The 22,521-nt window shown below is 32.8% G+C and overlaps 1 protein-coding gene across 1 annotated transcript in view; it reads left to right on the top strand.

The window, feature by feature from the left end:
* Positions 1–6,745: 6,745 nt before the first annotated feature.
* LOC114337406 (GTPase-activating protein CdGAPr) overlaps positions 6,746–22,521 on the top strand; it is a 697,382-nt gene continuing 681,606 nt past the window's right edge. The window contains exon 1 of the mRNA XM_028287837.2: positions 6,746–6,893. The gene's annotated coding sequence lies outside the window, so the exon portion shown is untranslated. The remainder of the gene's footprint in view (positions 6,894–22,521) is intronic.

Raw genomic sequence — 22,521 nt, 5'->3', positions numbered from 1 at the left:
AATTTACAATGTATTTTTTTAATAAAAAATTACAAACTTACTACTTACAAAAATAACGCATGCGATTTGGCAAAGTAAGAGTAAACGAGATAAAAAATGTACAGATTATTAATGGAAACAAAGAAATAAACAAATATATTTTATTAGTAGGGACATGGAATGTAAGAAAAACTTCAAGGAAGGACAATTAAAACACCTAATCGACGAATGTGAAAAATTAAATTCGAAATAGCAGCACTACAAGAAACGAAACGACTAAGACAAAACTATTTTTCAATGGCCAAAGAGAAAATAGAGTGTTAGGCACAGGCTTTGTGGTAAATAAAAAGCTTTAAAGATTTAATCGTTGACTTAGAACTAATTTCAGATAGAATATACGTACTAAGAATAAGTGAAAAATACCAAATAACGAGCATTACGAGCTGCATCGACTGAAGAGAAAAACAGAAACAAAGGAAGACTTATATTAATCAAATCACTTCCTAATAGATTTCCCAAAAGAAACAAATATGATCATTTTGAGCATGTACTTCCAACACAAAAGAATATACCAAGGAATATGGCGATCTCCATGGACAAACAGAAAAAAAGTATAAAACAACTAAACCTGTTAGACTACTGTCAAAAGAATAACAATGTAAAGATGAAAGAATAGTTACTAGTTACTAGAGAATCAGACAGTGGCGGCTCGTGATTTTTACAATAGGGGAGGCTATACCTAACTGTAAAATATCTAGACAAATTTGCACTAGCAAAAAAATGCGCCAAAAAAATGTAATTTAAGGCCCCATCTTTTGACCATTTTTTATTTACATTTCATAATATCATCCTAATTCATAATTTCATGATATCATCATTTTAAAAATAGTTAGTCTAATAGTAAAAGTTTAATACCAAAGTTTGTGTCGTTTTCATTTGTTAACAATTCCATCTATTTGTAAATAGATACCTATGCATATCAAAATAAATACAGATTTGAAGTTTTGCAGTCCATACATAATGAAGCTTCAAATTTTTTAAGATACTCAACTGAATTTTTTTATTTCTAAACGCGGCCTACTGCGAATTCAAAAACACGATAAATTACCGATATTTTGCTTTGAGTTAGAGATATCGGAAAAAGTTATTTGAGCAAGTTGTTCCAAATATTATTATAACCCCACATACCAAATTTCGTTGGACCCTAAAATTCGTTGTCCCGAGACGCACCCAACCACCCAACGGAGCTGAGAAGCTATTCTGCCTCCCTTGGTATATCTCCGGGCAGCGTGTGATGGCGCCGTGTAGATGCCACTGTTAGGAGACCGGGTCTCCTTAAACGCCTGCTGCGCTGCACGGAGCATTAGCAACGGAGAATGCTGGGCTTCTCGGCTCCGTTCGTGCATCTCGGGATAACCCAGGGTCCTGCCTACAATAATATGTAATAAAACTGAGACGCGATCATGCGTTCTAATGCTAATGCTCCGTACGTATGGATAATTAGTGATAATATGGAATTTACACGTTGTATAATAGTGAGAGTAATTGTTGTTTTCGCGATTCATGATAAACAAAACAGTATAGAGTGTGTAAAAAATTTATGGGGAGGCTGAGCCTCCCTTGCCTCCTCTGACGAGCCGCCACTGGAATCAGATAATATTCCAGATAATATTAGATAACATTGAACAAACATAAATGCAAATAAAAGTATTTCGAAGAGCTTTTAAATGAAATACCCATAACAGAATATGAAGAAGAAGAACTGAAGGAAAATACCGACCAAGAAGGAACAGAGGAAAGATCGCCTAATGAAAAAGATATAAAAGAAATAAGTAATAAAGAAATTAAAAAAAATAAGAGCCCAGGAAAGGATCAAGTAATAGCTAAAATGTTCAAATATACAGGACAAGTACTAATTAAGCATTGGATCGAAACCACACTGTGCCCAATTAACAAAAAATGCGGCAAGTTTATGCCATAATTACAGAGGAATACATATAAAATACTTGCAGTACATAAAAGATAATATATCACAAAAATAGATGACATTGAAGAGAATATCAATGGGAGCAGAAGAGGATGCCGTATAGAAAAAGAAACAGATAATTTTAACTCAGCGAGGGGGCAACACGCAGTGGGGGACCACTGTCATCACTGTTGTTCAGTACAGTTCTTGAAATTGTCGTCAAATAAGTCGGAATCAATAGAACAATAGGACTTGTAGGCCAACAAAAATACCAACGCTTAGCATTCGCTGAAGATACTGATAGCCAGAAGTAAAAAAGAATTAAAAGATACACTAAATAGACTAGAAGGGAAAGCGACAAAGAAAGGGATATACATACACAAAGAAAAGACCAAATATATGAAATGGACAGAACGAGAATACATACAAGAAGAATGCCTGACAATACTCACAAGAAAAAATATATAAATTCGAAGAAATACAAAGATTCCAGTATGTACCTATAAGCGATGTTCACTAGGAGACCAAAAATCTTCTTCTTCTTCTTCTTCTTTTTGTATAGACATGACTGTCTGTTTTTTCAATGTGCCTCTAGTAAGTTGTCGTTCCATCGTTTTCGTGGTCTTGCCACTGATCGTCTTCCTATATTGGGAACAGTCTCTCGCTGTCCTGACTACCCTATTTGTTGTCATTCTGCTTAGGTGGTCATTCCATTCTATTCTTTTGTTTCTTACCCAGTTATTAGTGTTATCCACATTGCATCTCCGTCGTATATCTGTACTTCTAGCTCTGCCCCATAGAGTCTTACCATCGATTTTTCGAAGGGTTTTCATCTCCGCTGTTTCGAGCAATCTTTTTGTCCTCTCTGTGTCGGGTCGTGTTTCTGCCGCGTATGTCATTATTGGTCGGATGATTGTTTTGTAAATTCTGCCTTTCATTTCTTTTCCGATATTTTTATTTCTCCATATTGTGTCATTCAGGCAACCTAAGTCACCTTGTCTAACTCCGCTTTGTACTGGTATAAACTGCGTTAGTTTTCCATTTATCTTTGCCTGTATTCGATTATGAAAATAGATGTTTTCGATGGTTTGTATAGTATTGCTTGGTATGTTTCTTCTATACAGTAAATGTAAGACGTCTTCGACTTGGACGCGATCGAAAGCCTTTGTCAGGTCTATAAAACATAGATATGCTGGTTTATTGTACTCAATGGCCTTTTCTGTGATTTGTCTCAGTACAAATACGGCGTCTACGCAGGATCTTCCGGATCTGAATCCTTGTTGTTCATCTGATAAAGTTGTTAGTTTATTGATTTTGTTGGTTAGGACATTTGTGGTTAGCTTAAGTGCGGTGTTCAGTAAATTTATACCTCTATAATTGTTGGGGTCTTCTTTGTCTCCCTTCTTGAACATTGGTATCATTATGCTGTTTCTCCATGTGTCTGGTATCTTGCAGTGCAATATTAGTTTTTGTATAAGTTTTGTCATCTTAGGGTTATACTTTCTCCTCCGTATTTTAGAAGCTCGTTGGTTATTCCGTCTGGTCCTGGTGACTTTATGTTTTTGAGTGAATTTATGGCTATCTCTTCTTCCTGAATACTGATTTCTATTTCGTGTCTTAATTCAGGTAGGCTATTGTTTTGATTATTAGTTTCCTTTCCTTTGAACAGTTCCGTCAAGTATCTTTCCCATTCGTTTGCTGGTATGTTACTGTATTCCTTCAATTCTGTCATTTATTTCCGTTGGTTTCTTATGAATCTCCATATTTGTTTTTGTGTTCCGTAGAAGTGGCTTTCCATCCTTTTTGTAAACTGTTCCCAGTGTTCATTTTTTGTTCTTCTTACCAATTGCTTTGTTTCATTTCGTATTCTTCTATAGGTGTCTCTGCATTCTGGAGTGTTTGATGATTTATACTTCATGCAGCCCTCTCGCTTCTCTTTACATTTCTCTTTTATTTCTTTTCTGAACCATGGTGTATTGTTGTTATTTCTTTTGTTCAGACTGACTTTGCTTTTTCCTAGAGCTTCTGTTGCTGAACCATGGTGTATTGTTGTTATTTCTTTTGTTCAGACTGACTTTGCTTTTTCCTAGAGCTTCTGTTGCTGCCTCTTCAATGTTGTTTTTAATTTTCTCCCAGCTCGCGTTTATATATCCTCGCTGTCGTCTATTTGTTTCAGCTGTATCTTCTGTGCTAGCCTCCTTTGGTACATTTCTCTTGTAGAATCGTTCCACAGTGATTCTACATTGAATTTTTCCTCGGTGATTTCCTGTAGAAAATGTTTTGGTGTTATTTTCATTCTTATTTTTGCTAGGACTAGTTTGTGTTCACTCCCTGCGTCTGCTGAGTTTACAAGTTCGAATATGTAGAATCTGTTTTGGGTGGATTTTTCTATTAGTGACTATAAAGTCAATAATAGATTTGTGCCCCTGGAGTTTTCAAACGTATGTTTATACTGAAACTTATGGTCGAAAAATGTATTATTGATACTCAGTTCGTTAAAAGCACAGAGATTAGACATGAGTTCTCCATTTGCGTTGACATGGTTTTCATTGAATATTTGTTTTACTCCTGGAACTATTTCATTTTCGATGCGTTCATTAAAATCACCCATAAGAATTAAGTGTTCTTCATGAGGTATGTCATCCAGGATGGATGAATATAAAAACCAAAATTTACCAATACATTTACAAAATTTTACCAATATAAACCAATATATTTGTTCTTCTTTTCTTGCTAAGGCACGTCGAATAATATATCGCTTATACTGTTTTCGGTTACTTTAAAAGGGTACTTCCGGTAACAACTCTAAACCGGAAGTCCGCGGTCAAATTTCTCATCTTTTATACCATCGTTAGGTTATAAGCTTTCATTCGATACCTCATTTGTCATTATATCTGTATTCATAACGGAGTAGTTATATTCGCGGTCGGACGGACAGACCGTCATGAAACCGGATTTACATATTAATTTGTTCTCGACTTGCTAAGAGGCGTCGAATAGTATATCGCTTGTACTATTCCGGCGATTTTAAAACAGTACTTCCGGTTGCATTTCTAAATCCTTGGGTTATAAGCTTTCATTCGACATCTCATTTATCATTCTATCTAACCTAATATAATCACGGAGGAGTTGTGTTTACGGACAGGCGGACGGACGGACAGACGAATGTGGATAGAAACAAACACGTTTTCCACTCAAACAAGCAGAAACAAGGGACAGACTACTTTCAAAAAGTGTAAAAATGTAAGTACACATTAAAAATTGTAAATTAAAACTTTAGTTGAAACTACCTTTTTATTTTTTTGCATTTATACAGTTGACTTCAAGTTATGGCTTATTCGCGATTTTCTTTATCACTGTAGTATTATTTACGTAAACGGGAGTTGACTGTAGTATTGTTTATTTAGTTTTATTTTTTTATAGCTTAATTTAGGAAATAAATTTGATTTCTCATCTCATCCTGATCTAGATACATAGTGTATACAGGGTGTAACAAAAAAACAGGTCATAAATTTAATCACATATTCTGGGACCAAAAATAGTTTGATTGAACCTAACTTACCTTAGTACAAATGTGATCGAAAAAAAAGTTACAGCCCTTTGAATTTACAAAATGAAAATCGATTTTTTCCAATATATCGAAAACTATTAGATATTTTTTATTGAAAATGGACATGTGGTATTCTTATAGCAGTAGTATTTTAAGAAAAAATTATAATGAAATTTGGACACCCCATAAAAATTTTATGGGGGCTTGGTTCCTTTAAACCCCCCCAAACTTTTGTGTACGTTCCAATTTAATTATTATTGTAAAGCCATTAGTTAAACACAAGTTTTTAAAAACTTTTTTGTCTCTTAGTACTTTTTTCAAAAGTCAGTTTTTATCGAGATATTTGAATATTTATCAAATCCACCACATATTTGTATATGGTAAAGTACGGTTATGGAGACTTGGTAATAACATGAAAATTTATTTATGATTTACATTTTTAAGTATGTTTTGAACCATATTAAAAAAGAAGCCACATTTCGATAAAAGATGCTTTATCAAAAAAATACAAAGAGGCAAAAAAGATTTAAAAACACTGTGTTTAACTAATGGTACCGCAGTAATAGTTTAATTGGAACGTACACAAACATTTGGGGGGTTTAAAGGAACAAAACCCTCATAAAATTTTTATGTAAACATATTAAAAAAGAAGCCGCAACTCGATAAAAACTACCTTATCGAAAAAATTCTAAGAGGCAAAAAAGTTTTAAAAATGTTGAATTTAACTAATGGCACCACAATAATAATTTATTTGGAACGAACACAAAAGTTTGGGGGTTTAAGGGAACGAATCCCTCATAAAATTTTTATGGGGTTTACAAATTTCACTATAATTTTTCTTTAAGATTTTGTTTCCATAAGAATGCTACATGTCCATTTTCAACAAAAAACCTCTAATAGTTTTCGATATATTCAAAAAAATCGATTTTCATTTTGTAAATTCAAAGGGCTGTAACTTCTTTTGTGTGCATATTTGTACTAAGGTAAGTTAGGTTCATTCGAACTATTTTTGGTCCCAGAATATGTGGTTTAATTTATGACCTGTATTTTTGGTACACCCTGTATAAACCTGCTTCATTTTATGGATAAAAACCAGTCAGGCTTCTAAACGTTATATTGGTTGCCTATCTTCCACCTTAATTATGCAATTAGTATTACGGATACTTGTAATGAGAATTATCTAACTATTGCGCTAAAACTTCAATTTAGTTACCACCAGATTTTATTATTCACAAATGTCACTTCTGAAGTTCAGTTTGTTGTCATACGTAAAATGGCAGTCGCTACGGGTGTCGGTTTGTGATACATCTGTACTGAATTTCGAATCAAAACTCTTGTTTTTTGTGTGCTAAGTGTGTAAAATTTGTGATATGATATATTTCGGACTATTCTCATCAGGTAAGTCCAACAGCTACTCCAATTATCAGCCTAAATGGTCAAAAAATTAACTGACTTTTTTTAATTGAATCTCAGAATTAATTTTAGATTTTGTTTATTTTTTCGTTAAAATTTATTATCGTGTTTACACAATTTGTAAATACATTTTAAGTATATTTAAACGCTGAATATTGTTTACGGTAATTACGTAAATTATGGTTTTTAGAACATTAACAATTACTTGCCTACTTGGAAAGAATTACTCTAGATTTTCTTATGGACTACTTTATTCTCCCATTCTTCGGCTACCTATATCTCGAGGAAATGGGTTATATATTTAGATTCAGTTTCTCTGTAGATAATTAAAGGTTACTCCTCCACTGCACAATTGAGTTTCATTCAATAAAAGACTATAATATAAAATATTATTTGATTAAATATAATCTATGTTTAATAAATTGAATTCTACTCAAGGAATCTTTTCCAATTATTGCATATTATTACATATTATTCTAGTGTGTATTATTCCAATAAATGAGTTGAAGTAGTTGCAGTATGTATCATTCATAACCTTTTATTTTTGTTGTATTGAGTTTATTTGTATTTTCATAATATTAACATAGTTATAATAGTCAATTGCCAAATTTTAAGAACTAGAATTTTTATGAGATAATGTAAATCCTAATAAAAACTTATTTATTTTGACAGTTTTAATCTATTCAAGTAAATTCTCTTGAATTTACCCATTAAAAGATCAACCCTATTTTACTGCAGTGTGACTGTTGAGATCTGTCTTTATTTAAAACAGGTATAGGTATCTACATTTGTTTGAAATATTTGTAACAAACCAACCCTTTGTGTGAAATATTTGTTTCACCCTTTAAGGTTATGTATTGAAGTCAATTTTAGGTTAAGTTTTTAAAGTCTCTTGGGTTTTTTTATTTAGCTTAAGACTTGTTTACACGGGTAGAGTTTTGAGGAGAGTAGAGTAGCGAGGAGAGTAGACTCTACTCGCTACTCTACCAAAAATGGCTTGATACTGTTCACACGAGGAGAGTACAAGTATAGTACTGATGCTAGTATAGTGAAACCGATTTTTTATTTTTGTATTTTTAAACACTCTTGATTATAAGTGCACCTTAAATTCTTAATTTTTTGCTTGAGCGCGTTTACTCCAAAGCCCCCTTTGCCATTATTTCGACGATTTCATCCTCCGCAGCTTGCCTTATACTTTTATTTCTGTAGTGTACAGTACCTAAATTCCATAAACACTGGTATTCGCCATACAGATCTACACGTTTTAAAGTTTCATCTTCGGTGAACTTCATTTTCACTATTTACACAAAACACAATTCCGGCCGGAATGACAGCGTCCCTATGTACTCTCCTACCTACTGTACCCTACCACTTCTACCAGAATTGAGCGCGTTCCATGGGTAGTGTGCGCAGGCGAGTGAATAGTTTGGCAGTGGTGGTGCTGGTAGTAGAGTAGAGTTACTTTGCCACATGTTGCTAGTCACTCTACTTTGCCACCTACTACTATACACTCTACTTGCTACTCTACTGTGCTGAGCGTTTTTACGGGTAGAGTTACTCTACTCTATCAAGTACTTGCATAATTACTCTACCCGTGTAAACAAGTCTTTAATGCCTCAACAACTAATGGCCATTAGAATGGTACAGTTGATTTCGCAATCAGATACCTATTCTCCGTTTCAAACATTAGAATGAGTATGGTTGTATATTACAAGCGGGTTTGCCATTCTGTAAATTATCATAAATAAATCCATCTTTAGTGTTCCACAGCAGTTAACAGCAATGAATAGCGGCAACATTGTCAGAAAATTCTCATTTTGTTCGCATGGGCTATCCTTGTACACTGAATATCATGTTTGAAATATGGTATAGTGTAGTATGTATGTTGAGTAAATGTCTTTTTACTTTGAAAACTCTACTTCATTGTCTTTTTAAAGGAAAACTAATTGTATAGGAATGTCTACTATGTCTTCGGTGATTACGGATCCCACAAGAATAGAATCTATTTTCATTAATTAATTTTTAATGAATGAAAATAGTATTTTCTTTTCATCAGCTTAAAGCTAAATCTATAAACCTTAAAGTTATCATATTGTTGTCTTCACTGTCACATGTTTAAGTTCATATCTCAGATATCTAGTGAGTATTCTCACTATTTTTTATAAGTTTTCTCTATTCTCTCTATTATAAGTTTTCTTATATCTCCCTTTCCTTTTGTTTGTTATGCTGGCTTTGTCTAACTTTCTGGGGTATTTGTTTTAATTTATTCTGCATATATAGATGTCTGTAGTATTCAAGTTGTTTTCAGTCTATTGCTTTGTATATATTGAAATGCTGAGAACAAATTGAGACAGTGGCAGATCCAGCAGAATCCACCATCATCAAGAGGGGGGGATGAATAAATTAACGTTCTTATAATCCTTATATATATATAACTTGGTTTGAGAGGGGGGCCGATTGTCCCCATGGATCCCCCTGGATCCGCCACTGAGTGGAGAGCAAAAGTCAAAAAATCAAGTTCTCAGCAAGCAAGTTCTTTAGTAGAAATTCTATACACACGAAGGTGTTTGTGGAATCTGTTTTTTGCTTGGACAAATAAATATAATATATTCTTTTATCCAAACAAAAAACAAATTCCATAAAAACCTTCGTCTGTACAGAATTTCTACTAAAGCACTTGCTTGCTGACAAGTTGATTATTTGACGTACACCACTTTTGCTCTCAGCGGCTCTATATGTTTGGTGTAATTTATCTCGTTTCACATTGATGGACAGAACGTCTACAGACGTCTTATTTTTATTGAGGTAATGTGACACAACACCTATAGACGACATTTTTAAAATAACTAGTTGTGACAAAAAATCAGTGTTAAAAAATGTCACATTACATCTTCAGATACACACGACATCCATGGTTGTTGTCTACATGTTTACAAAAAAAAAAAAAAAAAATGTTAAAAACTCATTGTTTCCATAAACTATAAGTGCTAAAAGAAATTCAGCAATTTCCCTATTCTACTTTGCAAAATACATAATAGTATCAGAGCACCAGCACTTGCTTATACATTTGATGCACTGTCCATCAACTTGTTAAATCCCTTAATAATTTCTTATTTGAGGCACTCAGAGCAACAGTGGACTAACCCCAAAAACGAAGTTCTGAGATAAATACAATATTTGCATTCATATTTCCATTATGCTTATGGGATGGCGCTACAAATTATGTAGCCAAATATAGAGTTATGTTAGCCAAATATAGAGTTAGATTGTGTAGACCCTTGTTAATCTGAACTGCTTTTATTGATATATTAATCTAAAAATGCTCAATTTGTGACTTAGGCTACTGTTGCTTTGAGCGCCTCATTTAATAAAACATTGTTCTTCAGTTAGCATCATCATTATTGGCACTACAGCCCTTTGTGAGCCTTGGTCTGCCTCAAAACATTATCCCTTCCTTCCCTGTTTCCAATCTGAAATCTTCCTGCACATCATCCATATACCTGAGTTCTTCTACTTCTTATGACCTGACTATTTGGCATAGTTATTTTAGCAAAATCACTTTTATGCCTCCTCATGATGCGACAAACTCATCTCAGGCAGTTCATTTTGATGTTTTTCACAATATCTAATATCATCATAAAAAAATCTATAGGGTTAGAAATTATGACTTTTCCATAGACTCTGTTTATTAACTCTGCCATATCGCCGCCGCCTATGAAAAGTATAACTACGAAAAATGCCGTTAAGAGTAGAACTTTCAATGAACACGCCGCGAAAAATATTATTTTCGATTATATGACTGTGAAAATTATAATCCCTAATAAAGTGTTAGCGAAAAAATGTTTTTTTGAGGAGTAACAGCAAAAAACATCATATTTGTTTGTGGGTCCGCGAAAATTATAATTACTAAAAAGTTCTCAGAAATAATTGTTTTCGTCGGCAGAAACAGAAAGGGAAATAATTATTTTCGTCAGCATCTATTATGAACTAAATCTTTTCGTTATAAATATTTTGGGAGTTACAATCTTCGCGGACACGCATATAAAAAAAAATTGTATCGCCAACACTTATCAAAGAGTTATTATTTTCACTGGAAATGTATTAGCAATCACATTAATCATAGGTGCCAGCGATATATGATTCTCAATACATGTCCCTGTTTTACTTAATATGTAATTAAAAAATAGTAGATCCTTTGCTTTACAAGCTATACTTAAAAGTCCCTAAATAAGGATTACATTAGGTACATCACAGAACGTTTTCGGATTAAAAATCCATCATCAGTGCCAATCCATCATTTAAAACGCCAATAATGTGCATGCCTGAGACACCAAAATGTTTTGGGTAAGAACCCTTGAAATGTTGAAAAGTATTAATATGTACTAGGTACATATTTTTAATAATATTATGGGATGTTGCAAATATTCCTGGATATTACTCAGGGCAACACAGGACTCTTCCCACATGGTTGGAATGTAAGGAGGATTGAAACCTCATATATTGGAGTTAAGGCAACTGGGTTGCCACAGTTGCCTGTGTTCTCAATTGCTTTCACATTAATAAAAACTTGTGGGATTCCCCTTTATAGAATTATCTAATTCTTCACCTTTCTGTAACCTTTTGATGTAGGACCTATAGGTCTGGATCCCGCGTATGAAAAAAAAGTTGATTAATAGCAAGCTGAACATTTGTTAATAGCTTAAGGCTGTCTAGTCGAATAAACTTTGATATGTGTGAACACTGGAACAGGGGTAGTTTTAATTGTGGAACAGGTTAAAAATTTGGAACGGTCACAGCACGAAAACGGCACATTTATTTTGTCCGACAGAACAGACTTAAACTCTTCGAACAGAGATTAAACTCTCATGCAAAAATCAGACTGCTCTTTATCACCAAATGGGCGTTTTAATGAGTGGAACATGTAGAATATGTCAAATGACAGGAATTATGACAGGTAATAAATAGCAGTCTGATTTTTTCATGAGAGTTTAATCTCTGTTCGGAGAGTTTAAGTCTGTTCTGTCGGACAAAATAAATGTGCCGTTTTCGTGCTGTGACCGTTCCAAATTTTTAACCTGTTCCACAATTAAAACTACCCCTGTTTCAGTGTTCCCATATATCAAAGTTTATTCGACTAGACACCCTTAAGCTATTAACAAATTTTCAGCTTGCTATTAATCAACTTTTTTTCATACGCGGGATCCAGACCTACTAGTAGTAGTTGTAAATTTTGTTTCTTTTTTCAACCTTTGGTTTTTAAATCTGGTTGTGTAATATATGTTGTGTATGCTGTCTTCTTCTTCTTAAAGTTCCCTCTCCTATCGGAGGTTGGATATCATAATGGCTATGGTCACTTTGTTGGCTGCTGCTCTGAATAGTTGTAATGAACTACAGTTAAACCATTCTCTAAGGTTCCTCAGTCAGGAGATGCGTCTTCTTCCTATGCTTCTTCTTGATTGGATCCTTCCTTGCATAATAATTCTCAGCAACTCATATTTTTCTCCTCTGGTAATGTGACCCAAATATTCCAGTTTTCTAGTTTTTATACTTTTCATAATTTCTAACTCCTTATTTAAACGCCGTAGCACTTCAACATTGGTAATCCTTTGAACCCACTGAATTTTCAATATTCTTCTGTAACACCACATTTCGAAAGCTTCTATTCTTCTTATGTGTTGTCTCTTCACTGTCCAAGCTTTCATTCCGTATAGCAATATAGAAAATATGTAGCATCTTAGAGCCCTCAATCTGAGAGGCAACTGAAGGTCTTTGTTTGTAAGCAGTGTCTGCATTTTTATAAATGCTTGCCTTGCAGTTTCAATTCGGACTTTAATTTCTTTGCTTTGGTCATTTCTGTCATCAACCCAGGTTCCCAGATATTTTTATGTCTTAACTTTTTCTATTTGGGTTTGCTCTATCATTAACCTTTCATTTCCATGTTCTGTTTTTGAGACAATCATAAATTTAGTTTTTTTCTTGTTTATTTTTAGTCCGTATCGAATGCAATAATCGTTAATTCTATTTAGCAATTCTTGTAGCGATTCCAGGATGTCTGCCATTATAACGGTGTCATCAGCGAATCTTATGTTATTTACTATTCTTCCGTTTATAGAGATTCCATCACTTAGCTCCGCTATCGCTTCCTGAAATATGGCTTCACTGTACAGTTTAAACAGTAGCGGCGACAGAACACAACCCTGTCTTACTCCTCTCTTTATATCAATATTCTCGGATTCTTGTTCTTCTATCTTTATATTGGCCTTTTGATTCCAATACAGATTGATGATAATTCGTAAATCTCGTCAGTCTATATCTCTGTTTTTCAATAATTCTATTAGTTTTTCATGTCTATCCCTGTCGAACGCTTTTTCGAAGTCGATGAAACAGGAATAAATATCCAGGTTCATATCTAAGCATCTTTGAGAGACGACATTAAACGCAAACAATGCCTCTCTTGTTCAAGTCCTTTGCGGAACCCAAATTGGGTATCATCCATATCATATTCTAGCTTTCTGTATAATCTTCCATGAATGTGTATGCTGTAGTTTTAGCATAATATCTTCTCTTTCAAGCTACACACAACTTTATCTGGTAATAAATGAAAGGCAGAGACTCCAAATATGGCAGATAAAGAACTCCATCCTTTCTTTTTAGATGCCTAGCAGCTAAAACCATAGTTCTTAATGAACAATTAATTCTTATAAATGAATGTGTGTATGTACTTATATAAATATTTTTTAATTTAATGGATTATCTAACTGAACTAATCATTACAACAGTATTGTTATATTATTATGTTGTATATATGTATAATATAATATACCTATTGTGTAATAATAAAAAGACAATATAAATGTGTACAAATTATGTATATACATTGTACAAACATTTTTACCAACATAAAACGACAAACCACATAAAATATAAAAATAATACTGCATTTGTCAAGTGAAAACAATTCTCTAATTTCTAATGAAATAAACAATTCACTATTCACACTCCCATACATATTCAACATGTCAGAGGTCCACAGGTTTAATTATTTATTGCTTAGAAATTCAGTAAAAGCTTAACCATAATATTTTTGCATAACAACTATGCATCATTTCTTTATGGACAATTTTTAAATTCCTTTATAATTCTATTTTTAAGTTTCACAACACATATAATTAAATACAGTGTGTTCAGATATATTTACATACTTTTATATTGATTTAACTTAAAGATAGTAAAATCGGGATGCAGTAAAAACTCAGTATAAGCCTAACTATAATTATTTTGCTTAACAAATATGCATAATTTCTTTATTAAGAATTTTTAAGTTTCATTATACACTGTGCCCACGGATGGGGTGTCCAAGAGGAAAAACTTTTTTATTTTCAATTTTAGCGAAAAATGTCATTATTGATAAAAAGTTTTGCTTATTCTAAAACCTCATAAAACAAAATAAAATGTAAGTTTTTCAAAACATACTTAATTTTGTAGCCAATTTTATGTAATTCCCTATAGTACATTTTTGCACTATAGACAAGGCAAAAACGGCGGGTTCGTTGGGAAAAATATTCCCATGAGATTTTTTTGCCTAATTACATTCGTGAGACATCCCAGAATAAGGTTCAAGAAGTCGCCCCACGTGAAAAGTGGGCCAAACTTTTTTAACAATTTTTTTTTAATCAAATTGCAAAAAATCAATATTTTTGGCCCAGACAATTTTTTTGTAGGTTTTTTGGACCATTCTGGATTAAAAAGGTATCTTATAATTTTTCTCTAGATCGTTTTCGATTTATAAACAATTTAAAATTGAAAAAAAAAACGAAAAATGGCGATTTTCAAGGCTTAATAACTCGGTTAAAAGTTATTATTATGAAAGTCAGAAAGTGGCTAAATCATAGTTTAATGCCCCCTACAAGATCCTGAAGAAATTTTTGTCATTATTTTATTACTAAGCTGTTATTTTTAAGTAATAATATTGAGCGCCATGCACGTGGTAGCCGGCCGTAAATGCCGAGTGCGAGAGAGATGCCACTCCGGCAGTCCAATTGTGCATCTTACTTGCAATCACATTTACGGCCGCCTACCACGTGCATGGCGCTCATTATTATTACTTAAAAATAACAGCTTAGTAATAAAATAATGACAAAAATTTCTTCAGGATCTAGTAGGGGGAGCATTAAACTTTGATTTAGTCACTTACTGACTTTCATAATAATAACTTTAACCGAGTTATTAGCCTTAAAAATCGCCATTTTTCGTTTTTTTCAATTTTAAATTGCTTATAACTCGAAAACGGTCAACTTTAGAGAAAAATTGTAAGAGACCTTTTTATCCAGAATAGTCCAAAAAGCTACAAAAAAAATTCCCAAGCCAAAAATATTGATTTTTGCAATTTGATTAAAAAAAATTGTTAAAAAAAAATTGAACCACTTTTCACGTGGGCGACTTCTTGAACCTTATTCTGGGATGTCTCACGAATGTGATTATGCAAAAAAATCTCAATGGAATATTTTCCCAACGGACCCGCCGTTTTCGGCTTGCCTACTAAGTTCGAAATCGTAACAATAATCTAGTATTGTAAAACTACAAAGTAGCTTAGTAACTGTCAACTCCGATAAATAATTTGCGAATTGTCATTTTGATTCCAATTCCATAACACTTTACAAGATAAATTCTTTGTTGGATGCTTAACATTTACTTGTTGAAAAATAATGACAATTCGCAAATTATTTATTGGAGCTGACAGTTAAAGCTATTATAGTTTAACAACACCAGATTATTGTTACGATTTCGAACTTTAAAAAATTGGGCACCCCATCCGTGGACACACTATACTATTTTTAAGTTTCCCAACACATGATTAAATGCAGGGTGTTCTGATATCCTTTTATATTGATTTAATTTTAATTACATTTTTTTAAAATAGAAAAATGAGCAATTAAGAATACAGTGAGCAAATGCGTAAAACAATTTAAATCAAAAATATACTTAATTATAATAAAATCGGGACGCACTTTTTATTCATAACATATTTATTATGTAACACTTTCAGTCAATTCCACATTGACAATGACACAGCCAATCCACAACCGTCAGTGTATAAAGTTTGTCTATTTTTGCTTGTCGTTTCTGTTCAAATAAATCAAACATTTAAAACTATTAAAATATTTTTAATTTCTCACAAGTTTAACTCCATCTCTGTCCAATACTGTCAACAATGTAAATATGTACAAATAGTCTGTGCAGATTATCGGAGAATAGGCCATTTTTGGGAAAAGTTATTTACCAGCAATTTTATTGCTGGAATCGAATCTTATGATTGTATATATTAATAATATATGTATGCAAAGTCCGCAGATAGTGTGCTACTTTTTTTATAAACAAAATGGCGCCCGAAAATCGTGTTTTTTTCAATTTTTGCTCTATAACTCCAAAGGTTTTCACTTTACACCAAAAACGCCCAAATAAAAATTCACCATAATTAAATTCTGCATAGAGACGTGTTTTTTCCGATTTACTTCGACGAAAATTTTCCTCGAAAAATGCGGGTTTTTCCGGCAAAATCTTTAATTTTCAACTAAAATTTTAGATAAATAATTGTTTATCAATAATTAAATAACTTGGTAATATAAAAGCTCTTTTCGTATAGATTATAATTCCAGAAGCCAATGGAAATTGAATGAACAGTTTAGCAACAATTGAATTGTTAATTAAAAATTTACGGTCGCTATAATAACCACAATAATCATGATACATAAGAATAACTACGATTTTTGTATAAAAAGACACTAGACCTATCTAATGTACTTCACAGAATTGAAATTGGACTATTTAAGCGGCCTCAGGAATATTTTAAAATTATAAACAATTTTTTGGCTTAAAAACAAATAGAATATCTCGGGAAATATTAAATTAAATTAAATCATGAAAACGGTATTGGAAAAAAAAGCGGCAGGACGCTTCTTTTAAAAGAAAAAACGTTTAATTGTGATGAGTGGTTCCTGAGATACAACCGGTCAAAGTTGACCGGCATTTACGGCAAAGATATAAACAATAGGATCATAATTTTCGAACCATCACCTTTTTATTGTTGTCCTCTTCTCCACACCAATTTTCATATATTTAAAATACTTATTACATATATTATATTATAATAAAAACTATCGATATTACGAGTGAAAATTGCCAAAAATCCAAAAATTACCAAAATTACCAAAAAAGACCAAAAATTAGGGTTTCCGATGGAGCAAAAAGGTTTCCCATGGAGCAATTTTCTTCATTTTTTTTTGTTCCCAAATAACTCGAGTAGAGCCATGTTACTAACGCATTATTAAATGTCAAAGTTGCTTTTGTTTTGTTATAATAGATTAATTTATTTATTATAACAAAAATTTTTAATTTGTTTAAATAAAGATTGTTTAAATAATTATACAGCTTTTAAATGAAGATATTTGTGTGTTTAATGTTAAAAGGTACACTTGTAGTAAGTTTATCTAGAAAAAATCTACAACTGGAAAAAATATGTAGTGTTCTTTTCTTCTAAATGAATTAATCTATTATAACAAAACAAAAGCAAGTTTGACATTTAATAATGCGTTAGTTAGATGGCTCTACTCGAGTTACTTGGGAACAAAAAAAGAATGAACAAAATTGCTCCATGGGAAGCCGAGAAAATGCATTTTTTTAACGTATACCGATTTTGAACTTTAAGATTACATTTTTTCCAACCTAATTTTTGATTGGAATTTTGCTATTTTTGGCAATTTTCACTCGTAATATCGATAGTTTTTATTATAATAATATATGTTACGAGTATTTTAAATATATGAAAATTGGTGTGGAGAAAGAGGACAACAATAAAAAGGTGATGGTTAGAAAATTCTGATCCTATTGTTTATATCTTTGCGGTAAATGCCGGTCAACTTTGACCGGTTGTATCTCAGGAACCACTCATCACAATTTAACGTTTTTTCTTTTAAAAGAAGCGTCTTGCCGCTTTTTTTCCAATACCGTTTTCATGATTTAATTTAATTTAATATTTCCCGAGATATTCTATTTGTTTATAAGCCAAAAAATTGTTTATAATTTTAAAATATTCCTGAGGCCGCTTAAATCGTCAAATTTCAATTCTGTAAAGTACATTAGATAGGTACAGTGTCTTTTTATACAAAAATCATAGTTATTCTTATGTATCATAATTATTGTGGGTATTATAGCGACCGTAAATTTTTAATTAACAATTCAATTGTTGCTAAACTGTTCATTCAATTTCCATCGGCTTCTGGAATTATAATCTATACGAAAAGAACTTTTATATTACCAAGTTATTTAATTATTGATAAACAATGACTTATCTAAAATTTTAGTAGAAAATTAAAGATTTTGTTGGAAAAATCCGCATTTTCCGGGGAAAATTTTCGTCGAAGTAATTTATAATTATATTTTTATTAATTTAAATAAAAAAAAGGTCGTAGAAAAAGTATAGTATTCTACTCGCATGTAATGGCTATTACTCACTCTGATGAATTACGACAGTCGCCTACGGCTCGTGTCGCAAACTTCATCATCGTGAGTAATAGCCATCATTACATGCTCGTTGAATAATACACTAATACTGTACTAAAATGGTTGTTATGTACCTTTCTTCTGCCATACATTTGTTGGATTCTGTTTGGCGGGCTGTTTGGTGTGCTGTTTGGTGTACTATTTATTTATGACGTAATTGAAATTATGACGCAAAACGATAACTATATAGCTGCTATTAGGTATATTCTACACCTATTTACCCAAAAATATCGTGTCGTATGGAATGAATATGTTTGAGATGATTTGAGATTGAATTTTTATGGCCTTCTACAATTTCATATCAAAAAATTTAACTGCCAATAGAAACTTCTAAGGAATCTTTTACTGTACTATCCCCGACTTCACCGTTGTGGCTCTATACTTACATTGCCTCAATTTTGTCAAGTTACATGTGAAAAGTTGATACTTTAACAATTACGAACTTCATCTCAAGATGCTTTAAATACCGAAGTAAACTTTTATCTCATGAAAATTCACATGGTAACGAATTCTCTTGTAAAACAAGGGTCACCCTTGAAAGTTCTACACCCTTTTACGCCCAAGGGAGACGCGTCCCTTGTCCCTGACCCTTTCAGAAAAAGACAACTCGCTATTAGCGGAATGTTCTCGACAGGTCCGCAATAAACAAATCGAGTCTTCAATATGGGAAACACGAAAAAGGCGAAAAGGGTATTTTGGTATGCGTTCTAAATTTAGCTACTCATTAGAAAGTATTTTAAGAATTTCTTTAGGATAAAAAATATAAAGAACTTTTATATTATTTAGGAAATATTTTTGAAAATAAGAACAATAATCTATAAAAAGAAATATTTCTGTTGACCACGTACAGTTGAGTCCATGGTTCTTTGCCCGTGCGTCATCATTTAAAGTATATGACATAAGTCGGAAATGTACTTCACGCAACAGCAAGTGACAGAAAGTGGCTAGTGCTCCGATCACGGATTATATTATAAAATTTGACGTTATCAAATAAAGAGAATGTAAAATGTTAGTTTTGCTTAAAAGCTCGATTAAATTTAAAACGAGTTCTTGTGCTTTTGAAGTAAGAATTTTTCCAGGAATAATGTAAAAAAATTCAATAAAATATTTTCTTTTTGTCATTTCTTTTACTTTTGCGGAAACTTAAACAAAACCATTCCTTAACTGTGTGAATGAGGTTAAATTTGTATATAAATTAATGGCAAAATAAAATACACTTACCATAAAATTTAAAACTCCAATATGAAAATAGTTTGTGTATGAAAATAACTGTTTGTGTAATATAAATAACTTCTAAATGCAAAAACAGGACAAATAAATAGCATAAATCCAACAAACTGACAGCCACAAGTAAACAAACCAGAAACGTCACAAATTGTACTTAAGGGGAAAGGCGCAAAATGTCGCTTGCCAAAATTTTCAATGTGTTTTAAATGTACTAATTTTTTTCGAATCCTGAGAAAACTTATAAGTATTTTTAAAAAATTTAAACGCAGAAGCAAAGATTACGATATTACCGAGGGCTGAAAGTCCGTTAGAATAAATAAAAAGTTTCTTAGTAGAAAAGTAGAATGAAAAAAAAGTAGAATGAAATATTTGCAATTAAAAATCAGATTAAATTTTCTCTTTTATTTTCACACCTGTAACTTATTAAAATAAGCATTATAGAAGTTTTCAGGGACTTTCGGCCCTCAGTAATAATGTAATCTTTCATTCTGCGTTTAAATTTTTCAAAAATACTTAATAGTTTTCTTAGGATTCGAAAAAAAAACTGAATACATTTAAAACACATTCAAAATTTTAAGAACCATGGACTCAACTGTATTGAGGTACCTTTGCTTATCTTAAGCTTCTGTGATCTGCTTGGATCTTGTTAGTGTTTCTCTCTTCTTCTTGAACATTACTGCTTGGTTCTTCTCTGGGTTTACAGCAGTGGTGTCATGGTGTGGGAACGCGTGGGAACGCCGTTCCCGCACTGGTTAAGAAAAGAAAAAAAATAATAGAGAATTTAGATTTTGTAAACAAAAATTAGCAGTGCGTTCCGGCACTGCGTTCCCACACTGCTAATTTTGCCATGACACCACTGGTTTACAGCTATTTTTTATCATACGCACCATCTTTTAATGCAAACACTGCAGTCTGGAGGTTTTCTGCTTTTCTTAGAAAAACTCATCGAGCGTCAATTTAAGACAAGGTAAGTTAAGTATCATGTGTATCATTAAGTGCCATGACATCACTCTAAAAATAAAAATAAGGCTCCTTAAATGTTACGTGTACTCAGTGCTTCTATACGGAGTAGAAACGTGGACATTGAAGGCAGAAACTCTATCGAAACTTCAAGCTTTTGAGCTATGGTTGTACAGAAGGATCCTAAAGATACCATGGACAGACAAATTCACCAATGAAGAAGTACTACAGAGGATGAACTGATGAGCACAACCGCAGATTTAGTCAACATCGTGAAGTGTCGTAAGCTGCAGTACTTGGGACATATAATGAGGAATCAAGGCATATACGAGCTACTCCAGTGCATTTTACAAGGTAAAATTGAAGGAAAAAGGGCCCCAGGACGAAGAAGAATATCCTGGCTTGCTAACCTGAGAGCATGGTATAGAAAGACCTCAACACAACTATTCCGTATAGCAACCAACAAGGCATCATAGCCAGAATGATCGTCAATGTTCGGAACGGACAGGCACCATTAGAAGAAGTTAAGTACATGGAAAACAGTGTATAGTGTATATGTGAAAAATCTGAGCTGGGTGTAAGGAAATGTGTGAGCCACAAAGTATCACAAAAAGGCGAATATTTCGCGAAATGAATATCAGATTGAAAAACTGAAAAATACGTGTTCACTATTTTTCAAATATCTGTGGAATAACACCAAACACGACCCCCCACGGGGTGGGGTGGGGGTTACTTTAAAATTTTAAATAGTGACTCCCATTTTTATTGCAGATTTGGATTTCTTACTTAAAAATAAGTGTAAAGACTGAAATAGTTTTTGTACACACTTATGACTACTGAAAGAAAGGGAAAAGCTTACTTTTGAAGTGTAAAATATATAAATCCTAGCTGAGCGCTTTCCCATCTACAGAGCTATGGTCAATAATTTCAAAATACCACTATGAAGAGAAAGAGATCCCATGTAAGATTTAAAAAACTTCTACTTCTTATACAGTTTTTTATTGGTAGAAAAAAACTTTGTCTGACTTTTGGAAAAAATTGTGTGATTGTGTTGTCGGTTGTGGTTGGAACATTAAAAACATCAAATGCGGGCACAAAGGACTCTCACACAAAAAATACATTACATATTACAGAGATTTGATCATGGTAAGGTAAAAAAACCTTACCATCTGAAGCGTACGTTGGAAGCATGCAAAATGCGTACGTCGTCAATCCAAGCGGTTCTTTAAAATGTACAGCAAAAACCGTGAAAGAATGTACTATATAGCGTACATTATATTATATATTATATTGAGAAATGAGCAGTTCTTTTCAATTAAACTAGGTTGGTTAGTTCTTTTAACTGGAGTAGTCTTTTTAATATCCACTAAAAGCTCTTCTAACTTTGTCCTTTTATAAATTTAGATGTTTTTCCAGATTTTCTAACAAACTTGGCGACATTAGCTCCATCACATTCCAGAATTAACATTTCATGAAGACTGCTCGTTTAATCTAAGCCTAATTATGTGAATTTGTGCACCACGTGCAACCGTGAATTGATGACCGATGTTTCTGGTTGTATTGTTGGGTGTTGATGCCATCACCTCAGTTTTCTCCTCATTTACTTATAGGCCCATATTTTGTGAGGCATTTGAGAAGGTGGTATACATTTCTTCTAGCTTTCGTGTTGTGCAGGCAACTAGGTCCATATCATCTGCATATGCCAAAATTTGGGATGATTTATTTAACATTTTTCTTCTGTTGTTTATTCGGGCATCTCTAATCGTCTTTTCCAGAGCTATGTTGAAAAGGAGATACGCTAGCGCATCTCCTTGTCGCAGCCCAACATGCGTTTCAAACGCCTGTGAGTGTTTGCCCTGTATTTCGA

This window comes from Diabrotica virgifera, chromosome 2 (assembly GCF_917563875.1).
Source record: "Diabrotica virgifera virgifera chromosome 2, PGI_DIABVI_V3a".
Classification (NCBI taxonomy): Eukaryota; Metazoa; Arthropoda; class Insecta; order Coleoptera; family Chrysomelidae; genus Diabrotica; species Diabrotica virgifera.
The sequence above is the reverse complement of the archived record's forward strand: the minus strand, read 5'-3'. Positions and strand labels throughout refer to the sequence as shown.